Raw genomic sequence first — 12,877 nt, 5'->3', positions numbered from 1 at the left:
AACTCTCGGTTGCCCACATCATAATTTCGCTCAGCAGGCGAAAACTTCCTGGAAAAAAAAGCGCATGGTTTCATCACTGAGCAATCAGAACCTCTCTGCGACAAAACAGCCCCTGCTCCAATCTCAGAAGCATCAGCCTCGACCTGGAACGGAAGAGAAACATCTGGTTGACACAACACAGGGGCAGAAGAAAAACGACGCTTCAACTCTTGAAAAGTTTCCACCGCAGCAGAAGACCAATTGACCAAATCAGCACCCTTCTTGGTCAAATCGGTCAATGGTTTGGCAATACTAGAAAAATTGCAGATGAAGCGACGATAAAAATTAGCAAAGCCCAGGAACTTTTGCAGACTTTTCAGAGATGTCGGCTGAGTCCAATCATGGATGGCTTGGACCTTAACAGGATCCATCTCGATAGTAGAAGGGGAAAAGATGAACCCCAAAAATGAAACCTTCTGCACACCAAAGAGACACTTTGATCCCTTCACAAACAAAGAATTAGCACGCAGGACCTGAAAAACCGTTCTGACCTGCTTCACATGAGACTCCCAATCATCCGAGAAGATCAAAATGTCATCCAAGTACACAATCAGGAATTTATCCAGGTACTCTCGGAAGATGTCATGCATAAAGGACTGAAACACTGATGGAGCATTGGCAAGTCCGAATGGCATCAATAGATACTCAAAATGACCCTCGGGCGTATTAAATGCAGTTTCCCATTCATCGCCTCGCCTGATTCGCACCAGATTATACGCACCACGAAGATCTATCTTGGTGAACCAACTAGCCCACTTAATCCGAGCAAACAAATCAGATAACAATGGCAAGGGGTACTGAAATTTAACAGTGATCTTATTAAGAAGGCGGTAATCTATACAAGGTCTCAGCGAACCATCCTTCTTGGCTACAAAAAAGAACCCTGCTCCTAATGGCGACGATGACGGGCGAATATGCCCCTTCTCCAGGGATTCCTTCACATAACTGCGCATAGCGGTGTGCTCAGGCATGGATAAATTAAACAGTCGACCTTTTGGGAATTTACTACCAGGAATCAAACACACAGGTATATTTTATATACAGCAGAGATGACACACAGGTATATACTATATAGAGGAGGATATGACATACAGGTACATACTATATACAGGAGGAGATGGCATACAGGTATCTACTATATACAAGAGGAGATGACACACAGGTATATACTATATACAGGAGCAGATGACCTACAGGTATATACTATATACAGGAGGAGATGACATACAGGTATATTCTATATATAGGAGGAGATGACATACAGGTATATACTATATACAGGAGGAGATGACACACAGATATTTACTATATACAGGGGAGATGACACACAGGTATATACTATATACAGGAGGAGATGACATACAGTTATATACTAGATAAAGGAGGAGATGACATACAGGTATATACTATATGCAAGGGAGACAACACACAGCAGGTATATACTATATACATGGGAGATGACATACAGGTATATACTATATACAGGAGATGACATACAGGTGTATACTATATATAAGGGAGATGACAAACATGTATATACTGAGGTGAAAATGAGAGGTGTGAGGTGAAAATGAAAAGGTGTGAGTGCAAAATGAGAGGACTGAGGGAAAATAGTGGAGTGATCGGAAAATGACATATGTGAGGTCGAAATGACAAGTGTTAGGCGGGAATGAGAGGAGTGAGGGAGAAAATGAGAGGTGTGAGGGAGAAAATGAGAGATGTGAGGGGGAAAATGAAAGATGTGATGGGGAAAATGAGAGGCGTGTTGGGAAAATAAGAGAAGTGAGGTGCTATAACTAAACACAGATATTTACTATGCCCAGGCAACGCCGGGCTCTTCAGCCAGTATATATATATATATATATATCAGAGATGTGCGCGTATCAATAAATGCGCTACAAGTGAAAATGAATAAGAATCATATCTATCAATCAAATATGTATATAAGAGACCCATTTTGCGTATTGTGGATTGGTATAATCCACAAAATTATATTGTAAAATTTCCCCTAAGGAGTGCAAATACCGAACATGATACAAAGAAAAATATATATATATATATATATATATATATATATATATAAAGAAACACAGCAGCACATGTATATGAATCTAGGCCATGTGAAAACACAGACAAATATTCGATATGAATCATACTACTCAAAAATATTTTTTCATAAAAAAATTTTCAAAAATTTTTTTTCATAAAACTTACAGTTATAGATAAAATGAAGATTCTTAGCGCATAAATTGGCCAATTCATGTGTGCCCATCAACCACGGCAAGGTGATCTCCCTCTGGTCCTACTCTACTGTACATGCCACTCTTGGGCCACCAGCCTACTTGTCCAATTTATGCGCTAAGAATCTTCATTTTATCTATAACTGTAAGTTTTATGAAAAAAAATTTTTTGAAAAATTTTTTATGAAAAAATATTTTTGAGTAGTATGATTCATATCGAATATTTGTCTGTGTTTTCACATGGCCTAGATTCATATACATGTGCTGCTGTGTTTCTTTATATCTATATGATACAGCTTGCAGCTTGCATGTGTTCACATTGGTAGTGCTGGTTGTTTTTTCTTTTTTTTCTATATATATACAGTTAGGGCCAGAAATATTTGGACAGTGACACAAGTTTTGTTATTTTAGCTGTTTACAAAAACATGTTCAGAAATACAATTATATATATAATATGGGCTGAAAGTGCACACTCCCAGCTGCAATATGATAGTTTCCACATCCAAATCGGAGAAAGGGTTTAGGAATCATAGCTCTGTAATTCATAGCGTCCTCTTTTTCAAGGGACCAAAAGTAATTGGACAATGGACTCTAAGGGCTGCAATTAACTCTGAAGGCGTCTCCCTCGTTAACCTGTAATCAATGAAGTAGTTAAAAGGTCAGGGGTGGATTCCAGGTGTGTGGTTTTGCATTTGGAAGCTGTTGCTGTGAGCAGACAACATGCGGTCAAAGGAACTCTCAATTGAGGTGAAGCAGAACATCCTGAGGCTGAAAAAAAAGAAAAAATCCATCAGAGAGATAGCAGACATGCTTGGAGTAGCAAAATCAACAGTTGGGTACATTCTGAGAAAAAAGGAATTGACTGGTGAGCTTGGGAACTCAAAAAGGCCTGGGCGTCCACGGATGACAACAGTGGTGGATGATCGCCGCATACTTAATTTGGTGAAGAAGAACCCGTTCACAACATCAACTGAAGTCCAGAACACTCTCAGTGAAGTAGGTGTATCTGTCTCTAAGTCAACAGTAAAGAGAAGACTCCATGACAGTAAATACAAAGGGTTCACATCTAGATGCAAACCATTCATCAATACCAAAAATAGACAGGCCAGAGTTAAATTTGCAGAAAAACACCTCAAGAAGCCAGCTCAGTTCTGGAAAAGTATTCTATGGACAGATGAGACAAAGATCAACCTGTACCAGAATGATGGGAAGAAAAAAGTTTGGAGAAGAAAGGGAACGGCACATGATCCAAGGCACACCACATCCTCTGTAAAACATGGTGGAGGCAACGTGATGGCATGGGCATGCATGGCTTTCAATGGCACTGGGTCACTTACGATACGATACGATACGATACACTTTATTGATCCCGTGGGAAATTATGGTATCACAGCAGCACAACTTAAATCATAAAAATCATAAAGGAATTCCATAGTTGACATGACAGTTTGTTGACAGAAGAACATTATACATTAGAATAGGACATACACAACGAGTGAACTGAATGTAGAGAAATAAGTAGACATTCACCTTGGTGGTTTAACCCTAATGTTATTGTTGTACATTCCCATGGCAGTTGGCACAAACGATTTCCTATATTTTTCCTTCTTACACCTCAGAAGTATTAGCCGGTTGCTGAAGGTGCTCTTCTGTCTCATGAATAGCTCATATAATGGATGTGCATTATTGTTCATAATTGCCATACACTTTTTCAGAGTTCTTCTCTCCACTACCTCCCCAAAAGAGTCCAGATTGCAGCCCACAGCAGAACTTGCCTTCTTAATAATCTTATTCAGCTTATTAGCATCAGAGGCCCGCACACTACTACCCCAGCACGTGATTGCAAAAAAGATGGCACTTGCCACCACAGATTGGTAGAACATTTCTAACATTTTGCTACACACATTAAAAGACCTCAGTTTCCTTAGGAAATACAGTCTGCTCATCCCCTTCTTGTAGACAAACTCTGAGTGGCATCTCCAGTCCAGTTTGCTATCCAAATGGACCCCCAAATATTTGTAACTCTCCACCTGCTCTACCTCCTGACCAGCAATAGTGATCGGTAAGCATTCCAACTTTATCCTGCTATAGTTGGCCACCAACTCCTTGGTTTTCTTAACATTTAGCTGCAGATAGTTACCATTGCACCAATCCACGAAATTCGACACCACCCTTCTATATTCCTCATCCCCCTGATCTCCCCTAATGCATCCCACAACCACAGAGTCATCCGAAAATTTTTGAAGATGGCAAAGTTCAGATTTATACTGAAAGTCTGAAGTATACAGTGTGAATAGAAAGGGCGCAAGCACCGTTCCCTGGGGGGCACCTACACTGCTCAATAATCTGCTTGACACCACTGCTCCCATCTGTACAAACTGTGGCCGATCTGATAGGTAGTCAGTTATCCAATTTCTCATCCCCTCCTCCACCTTCATATCAGTCATCTTTTTGTGTAGTAAAAGTGGCTGCAGGGAGTTAAATGCACTCGAGAAATCGAAGAACATCGCTCGCACCGTGGCTCCGTCATTCTCCAGAAATGAATGTACCCTATGTAACAGAGAAAGAATAGCATCATCCACCCCCAATCTATGTCGGTAAGCAAACTGAAGGGGATCAATAAAAGCATTGACCCTCGGTCTTAAGTGAGCAAGCACTAATCTTTCCAAGGCCTTCATAGCATGAGATGTTAAGGCTACAGGACGATAGTCATTTAGGGTTGCAGGAGAAGAAGTCTTGGGTACCGGCACCAGACAGGAAGTTTTCCATAACACCGGTACCCTCTGTGTTTGTATACTTCCATTAAATAGGCGTGTAAAGACAGTACACAGCTGGTCTGCACAAACTTTAAGGACACGTGAGCTGAGTCCATCAGGTCCTGCAGCTTTACCAATGTTAAGTGACTTAAACTGCCTCCTCACATCATTTTCGGATACTCTAAAATTGGTCTGCTCATCCTCCAATATCGATGTTGCAGAATTTGCACCCAGGTCCCCTCCACTATCAGTTGGCACATGTACACATGTACTGCTGAACCTGTTGAAATACTCATTCATCTCATTAGCCTTGTCCATTGTTCCTGGATCATTTTCAAGCCTCAGCTTAAGCCCACTTGTGTTTATTGATGACATAAGAGCAGACAAGAGTAGCCGGATGAATTCTGAAGTGTACCGGGATATACTTTCAGCCCAGATTCAGCCAAATGCTGCAAAGTTGATTGGACGGCGCTTCATAGTACAGATGGACAATGACCCCAAGCATACATCCAAAGCTACCCAGGAGTTCATGAGTGCCAAAAAGTGGAACATTCTGCAATGGCCAAGTCAATCTCCAGATCTAAACCCAATTGAGCATGCATTTCACTTGCTCAAATCCAGACTTAAGACGGAAAGACCCACAAACAAGCAAGACCTGAAGGCTGCGGCTGTAAAGGCCTGGCAAAGCATTAAGAAGGAGGAAACCCAGCGTTTGGTGATGTCCATGGGTTCCAGACTTAAGGCAGTGATTGCCTCCAAAGGATTTGCAACAAAATATTGAAAATAAAAGTATTTTGTTTGGGTTATGTTTATTTGTCCAATTACTTTTGACCTCCTAAAATGTGGAGTGTTTGTAAAGAAATGTGTACAATTCCTACATTTTCTATCAGATATTTTTGTTCATCCCTTCAAATTAAACGTTACAATCTGCACTTGAATTCTGTTGTAGAGGTTTCATTTCAAATCCAATGTGGTGGCATGCAGAGCCCAACTCGCGAAAATTGTGTCACTGTCCAAATATTTCTGGCCCTAACTGTATATATATATATATATATATATATATATATATATATCTATAATATAACGCTGGGAGCGTCACTCTGTCCGAAGCCTTTATAGACTGCGCAGGTGCAAGCGCCGGCACAGTCTGGCCCCCACAGAGTGACGTTCCCAGGAGATCGCGGTATGCGTAAGCACTGAACGCATACCGCGATCTCCACCGGAGAGTCAGGGACCGTGGACGCGCCAGGAGGGAGGGTAAGTATATTCACCTGTCCTCCGTTCCAGCGCTGCGTGCGGCTCCGTCTCCCAGCTCCTCTGCTGTGACAGAGTCCAGTCACAGGCAGAGGAGCCGGAGTGTGTGTTCAAGAAAATGGCGCCGGAAAGCGCGGACTGCGCAGGCGCCGATTCCTGCTGCCGGAATCGGTGCCTGCGCAGTCCGCGCTTTCCGGCGCCATTTTCTTGAAGACACACTCCGGCTCCACTGCAGGTGTGTCTTCAAGAAAATGGCGCCGGAGAGCGCGGACTGCGCAGGCGCCGATTCCTGCTGCCGGAATCGACGCCTGCGCAGTCTGCGCTTTCCGGCGCCATTTTCTTGAAGACACCTGCAGTGGAGCCGGACGATAGGTGAGTATGGTATTTTTTTTTTTTTATATGGCAGCAGCATATGGGGGCATACACACTGGAGTGTCTTATGGGGGGCATATAACACAATAGTGGCGCAGGATGGGAGCAGCACATGACAGAACGGGCACAGGATGGCAGCAGCGCATGACAGAACGGGCGCAGGATGGCAGCAGCACATGACAGAACGGGCGCAGGATGGCAGCAGCGCATGACAGAACGGGCGCAGGATGGCAGCAGCGCATGACAGAACGGGCGCAGGATGGCAGCAGCACATGACAGAACGGGCGCAGGATGGCAGCAGCACATGACAGAACGGGGGCAGGATGGCAGCAGCACATGACAGAACGGGCGCAGGATGGCAGCAGCACATGACAGAACGGGCGCAGGATGGCAGCAGCACATGACAGAACGGGCGCAGGATGGCAGCAGCACATGACAGAACGGGCGCAGGATGGCAGCAGCACATGACAGAACGGGCGCAGGATGGCAGCAGCACATGACAGAACGGGCGCAGGATGGCAGCAGCACATGACAGAACGGGCGCAGGATGGCAGCAGCGCATGACAGAACGGGCGCAGGATGGCAGCAGCGCATGACAGAACGGGCGCAGGATGGGAGCAGCACATGACAGAACGGGCGCAGGATGGGAGCAGCGCATGACAGAACGGGCGCAGGATGGCAGCAGCACATGACAGAACGGGCGCAGGATGGCAGCAGCACATGACAGAACGGGCGCAGGATGGGAGCAGCACATGACAGAACGGGCGCAGGATGGCAGCAGCGCATGACAGAACGGGCGCAGGATGGCAGCAGCGCATGACAGAACGGGCGCAGGATGGCAGCAGCGCATGACAGAACGGGCGCAGGATGGCAGCAGCGCATGACAGAACGGGCGCAGGATGGCAGCAGCACATGACAGAACGGGCGCAGGATGGGAGCAGCACATGACAGAACGGGCGCAGGATGGCAGCAGCACATGACAGAACGGGCGCAGGATGGGAGCAGCACATGACAGAACGGGCGCAGGATGGCAGCAGCGCATGACAGAACGGGCGCAGGATGGGAGCAGCACATGACAGAACGGGCGCAGGATGGCAGCAGCACATGACAGAACGGGCGCAGGATGGCAGCAGCACATGACAGAACGGGCGCAGGATGGGAGCAGCACATGACAGAACGGGCGCAGGATGGCAGCAGCGCATGACAGAACGGGCGCAGGATGGCAGCAGCACATGACAGAACGGGCGCAGGATGGCAGCAGCACATGACAGAACGGGCGCAGGATGGGAGCAGCACATGACAGAATGGGCGCAGGATGGCAGCAGCACATGACAGAACGGGTGCAGGATGGGAGCAGCACATGACAGAATGGGCGCAGGATGGCAGCAGCACATGACAGAACGGGCGCAGGATGGCAGCAGCACATGACAGAACGGGCACAGGATGGCAGCAGCACATGACAGAACGGGCGCAGGATGGCAGCAGCACATGACAGAACGGGCGCAGGATGGCAGCAGCACATGACAGAACGGGCGCAGGATGGCAGCAGGATGGGAGCAGCACATGACAGAACGGGCGCAGGATGGCAGCAGCGCATGATAGAACGGGGGCGCAGGATGGGAGCAGCACATGACAGAATGGGCGCAGGATGGCAGCAGCACATGACAGAACGGGCGCAGGATGGGAGCAGCACATGACAGAACGGGCGCAGGATGGCAGCAGCACATGACAGAACGGGCGCAGGATGGCAGCAGCACATGACAGAACGGGCGCAGGATGGCAGCAGCACATGACAGAACGGGCGCAGGATGGCAGCAGCACATGACAGAACGGGTGCAGGATGGCAGCAGCACATGACAGAACGGGCGCAGGATGGCAGCAGCACATGATGGAGACCATATACCAATATAAATGCTCGCCACCCGGGCGTAGAACGGGTTCAATAGCTAGTATATATATATATATACTAGCTATTGAACCCGTTCTACGCCTGGGTGGTGGGCATTTATATTGGTATATGGTCTCCATCCTGGTATGTGCTGCTCCATCCTGCGTCCCCATCCTGTCATGAGCTGCTCCATCCTGCGTCCCCATCCTATCATGTGCTGCACCCATCCTGCATCCCCATTCTGACATGTGCTGCTCCCATCCTGCACCCCCATTCTGACATGTGCTGCTTCATCCTGCGTCCCCATCCTGTCATGTGCTGCACCCATCCTGCGCCCCCATTCTGCCATGTGTTGCACCCATCTTGCGCCCCCATTCTGTCATGTGTTACACCCATCCTGCGCCTCCATTCTGTCATGTGCTGCTCCCATCCTGCGCCCCCATTGTGACATGTGCTGCTCCCATCCTGCGCCCCATTCTGACATGTGCTGCACCCATCCTGCACCTTCATTCTGACATGTTCTGCACCCATCCTGCGCCTCCATTCTGTCATTTGCTGCTCCCATCCTGTGCCCCCATCCTGTCATGTGCTGCTCCCATCCTGCGCCCCCGTTCTGTCATGTGCTGCTCCCATCCTGCGCCCCTGTTCTGTCATGTGCTGCTCCCATCCTGTGCCCCTGTTCTGTCATGTGCTGCTCCCATCCTGGGCCCGTTCTGTCATGTGCTGCTTCCATCCTGCACCCCCGTTCTGTCATGTGCTGCCCTACTCTGTCATGTGCTGCTCCCATCCTGCGCCCCCGTTCTGTCATGTGCTGCTCCCATCCTGCGCCACCATTCTTTAATTTGCTTCTCCCATCCATATGCCCCATACGCTGCTCCATTATGGTTGATGGCCCCCATAAGATGCTCCATAGTATATGCCCCCGTACACTGCTCCATTATGGTTTATGGCCCCCATAAGGTGCTCCATAGTGTATGCCCCTGTACACTGCTCCATAAAGGTTTATGGCCCCCATAAGATGCTCCAGTGTGTATGCCCCCGTACACTGCTCCATAAAGGTTTATGGCCCCCATAAGACGCTCCAGTGTGTATGCCCCCGTACACTGCTTCATAAAGGTTTATGGCCCCCATAAGACGCTCCAGTGTGTATGCCCCCGTACACTGCTTCATAAAGGTTTATGGCCCCCATAAGACGCTCCAGTGTGTATGCCCCATACACTGCTCCATAAAGGTTTATGGCCCCCATAAGACACTCCAGTGTGTATGCCCCCGTACACTGCTCCATAAAGGTTTATGGCCCCCATAAGACGCTCCAGTGTGTATGCCCCCGTACACTGCTCCATAAAGGTTTATGGCCCCCATAAGACGCTCCAGTGTGTATGCCCCCGTACACTGCTCCATAAAGGTTTATGGCCCCCATAAGACGCTCCAGTGTATATGCCCCCGTACACTGCTTCATAAAGGTTTATGGCCCCCATAAGACGCTCCAGTGTGTATGCCCCGTACACTGCTCCATAAAGGTTTATGGCCCCCATAAGACGCTCCAGTGTGTATGCCCCCGTACACTGCTCCATAAAGGTTTATGGCCCCCATAAGACGCTCCTGTGTGTATGCCCCCGTACACTGCTCCATAAAGGTTTATGGCCCCCATAAGACACTCCAGTGTGTATGCCCCCGTACACTGCTCCATAAAGGTTTATGGCCCCCATAAGACGCTCCAGTGTGTATGCCCCCGTACACTGCTCCATAAAGGTTATTGGCCCCCATAAGACGCTGCAGTGTGTATGCTCCCGTACACTGCTCCATAAAGGTTTATGGCCCCTATAAGACGCCTCGTGCTCGATTTTTTTCTCAGACCCTTTGCGCCTACTCCGTACGCACATCCCACAGCTGCCGAACTTGGATAAGTGACGCAGTTCACTTATCAGAGCTTGTGCCGGCTGGTTTCCATTTTTCTTTTTCACCCCCCTAGTGCACATCCAGCAGCCACCAAATTTTGATAAGTGATGCAGTTCACTTATTAGAGATCGTGCCTGCCGTTTTCCTTTTTTTCACCCCTTTTGCGCCACCTGACCACAACCGTAAGTGTTAGTTTCTGATCCCTGCCCGATCTCTCTTCATCCACCCCAATCCCCCCTTCCCCCTCTTTTTACTCCCTCCACTCCCCTTTTCGCCACCTCCATTCACATATTTAGCAGCCACCGAGCATTAATTGGTGACACAGTTCATCAATCAACACTCGTGCTCCCTTTTTTTCTCAGCTCCCTTTGCGCCAACTAAGTACGCACATCCCGCAGCCGCCAAACTTTGATCAGTGACTCAGTTCACTTATCAGAGTTCGTGCCAGCTGTTTTCCATTTTTCTTTTTCACTTCCCCCTTGTGCCACCCCTGTGCGCACATCCAGCAGCCACCGAATTTTGATAAGTGAGCAGTTCACTTATCAGAGCTAAGGCCTGCTGTTTTAGACTTTTCTTTTCACATGCATTTTTTTCTCCCTATTTGCTTTTTTTCTTTTAGCTTTTTCTTTTCAGATAGTAGTTTGCACCAATCACTACCCTCCCACACACATATACATACAGTTATAAAGTACACAAAAAGCACCATATTCACATAAAATGTCCCACTCATCACATTCGTCCCAACAGCGCTATTCATTGGAGGAGGCATATTCTTTCCTTGCCTCTGACACTGATAGCAAGGGAGAGGATCCCACATTTCTATACTTTTCGGATTCTTCATCCTCCTCCTCTTCATCCTCCTCATCTTCCTCCTCGGGTCCTGCAGAACGGCCAGGCAGACATCCCAGGACAGAAGATGAGGCAACGCCAACTCCTGAAGATGAACCAGCACACTCCTCTTCAGACCCCGTATGGACCTCGCCCCCCGAAAATTATGAGCCACTGATTCCTGATTTTGTGGCAGAATCAGGAATCAAGTTTGACACCACTGGCCTCACAGAACTATACTTTTATTAGTCTTTTTCTCTAAGGATTTTGTTAACCTCATGGTGGAGCAAACTAATTTGCACGCTCGTCAATTTTTGGAACAAAACCCCAGTTCATTATAATTTAACTGGTCTACTGTAGATACAGTTGAAATGATGCAGTTTTGGGGCTTGGTCCTTCATATGGGGATTCTAAAGAAGCCAGAAATTCAGCAGTATTGGAGTGTTGATATTTTATATAACACTCCAGTGTTCTGAATGGTCATGGCCAAGAAGCGTTTTGAGGCCATCCACAAATTCCTGCATTATACTGATAATGCAGTGTCCTGAACGAGATGACTCCAACTTTGACTGTCTGTTCAAAGTTCGGTCAGCTATCAAACACTTCAACAAAAAGTTTGCTGAAGTCTACGTGCCCCAAGGGGACATCTGCATGGATGAGTCCTTGGATCGTTTTAAGGGAAGGCCCAGATTCCATCAGAACCTGAGCCAGGTATGGAATCAAACTCTATAAGCTGTGTGAGAGCACCCCAGGGTACACCTACAGCTTTAGAGTACATGAAGGAAAGGACACCAGGATTGAACCCCCTGTCCTGGGAGTGAGTGGAAAAATTATGTTGGATTTGGTGCACCCACTGCTGGATAAAGGTTATCATCTCTACAATGATAACTTTTATTCCAGCATCTGACTCTTCAAATCTCTCTTTGCGCAAGCTCTCCCGAAAATGCCACTTGGGCAGATGCTCATAAGGGGTGACAGCAGAGCCCAATATAGGGACCACCTGCTGGTGGTCAAGTGCAAGGAAAAGAGGGATGTCCTTCTCTTGACCACCATACATGGTGATGGCAGCACCCTCAGCACTGTACGAGGTACCTCTACACAGCTCAGCAAACACGACTGTGTACTGGGGTGCAACAAAAACATGGGGGGTGTTGATCTCTCTGATCAACTCCTCCAACCAGACAGTGCTTTGAGAAAGGCCAGGGTGTGGTACAAAAATATGGCTGTGCACATCGTACAAATGGCAATGCTCAATGCTTTACTGCTGTGTTGTGTACGCCACATGATACATTGTACCTTCAGTTCCAGGAGGTAGCGGTTAAGGCCCTGATATTTGGCACTCAGGAAGAAGCGTGCCCCAGTACTTCCGGAACTGAAGGTGCTCGTATCGTGCCAGGTCAGCATTTCCCGGGGGAGGTCCTGCAAACTGGAAAAAGAGGTAAGTCACCAAAAAGGTGCTGAGTGTGTTACAAAAGGGGAATATGCAAGGACATCATTTATCAATGAAAAACCTGGCCTGTGTATGAAGGACTGCTTCAAATTGTACCACATCTCCATGCACTACTAATTGAGTTTACAGGAAACAATAGATTAGTTCCAAA

Source organism: Ranitomeya imitator, chromosome 1 (genome assembly GCF_032444005.1).
Source record: "Ranitomeya imitator isolate aRanImi1 chromosome 1, aRanImi1.pri, whole genome shotgun sequence".
Lineage (NCBI taxonomy): Eukaryota > Metazoa > Chordata > Amphibia > Anura > Dendrobatidae > Ranitomeya > Ranitomeya imitator.
The sequence above is the reverse complement of the archived record's forward strand: the minus strand, read 5'-3'. Positions refer to the sequence as shown.